A 383-nucleotide genomic window follows, 5' to 3' on the forward strand; every position below is an offset into this window, starting at 1 on the left:
CAGGCCAGGATGGCCCCGCCCTCCCCACAACACAGCCAGGCCAGGATGGCCCCGCCTACCTCACACACAGCCAGGCCAGGATGGCCCCGCCCACCTACCCCCACACACAGCCAGGCCAGGATGGCCCCGCCCTCCCCCCACACACACACCCAGGCCAGGATGGCCCCGCCCTCCCCACAACACAGCCAGGCCAGGATGGCCCCGCCCTCCCCACAACACAGCCAGGCCAGGATGGCCCCGCCCTCCCCCCCATACACACACCCAGGCCAGGATGGCCCCGCCCTCTCCACACAGCCAGGCCAGGATGGCCCCGCCCACCCCACAACACAGCCAGGCCAGGATGGCCCCGCCCACCCCACACACAGCCAGGCCAGGATGGCCCC

At 72.6% G+C, this 383-nt stretch overlaps 1 protein-coding gene across 1 annotated transcript in view; it reads right to left on the reverse strand.

The window, feature by feature from the left end:
* The window catches only part of Abca13 (ATP binding cassette subfamily A member 13), a 448,352-nt gene that overhangs the window by 32,426 nt on the left and 415,543 nt on the right, over positions 1–383 (reverse strand). The window lies entirely within an intron of this gene.

This window comes from Octodon degus, unplaced genomic scaffold, assembly GCF_000260255.1.
Source record: "Octodon degus isolate 3935 unplaced genomic scaffold, OctDeg1.0 scaffold00035, whole genome shotgun sequence".
Taxonomy (NCBI): domain Eukaryota; kingdom Metazoa; phylum Chordata; class Mammalia; order Rodentia; family Octodontidae; genus Octodon; species Octodon degus.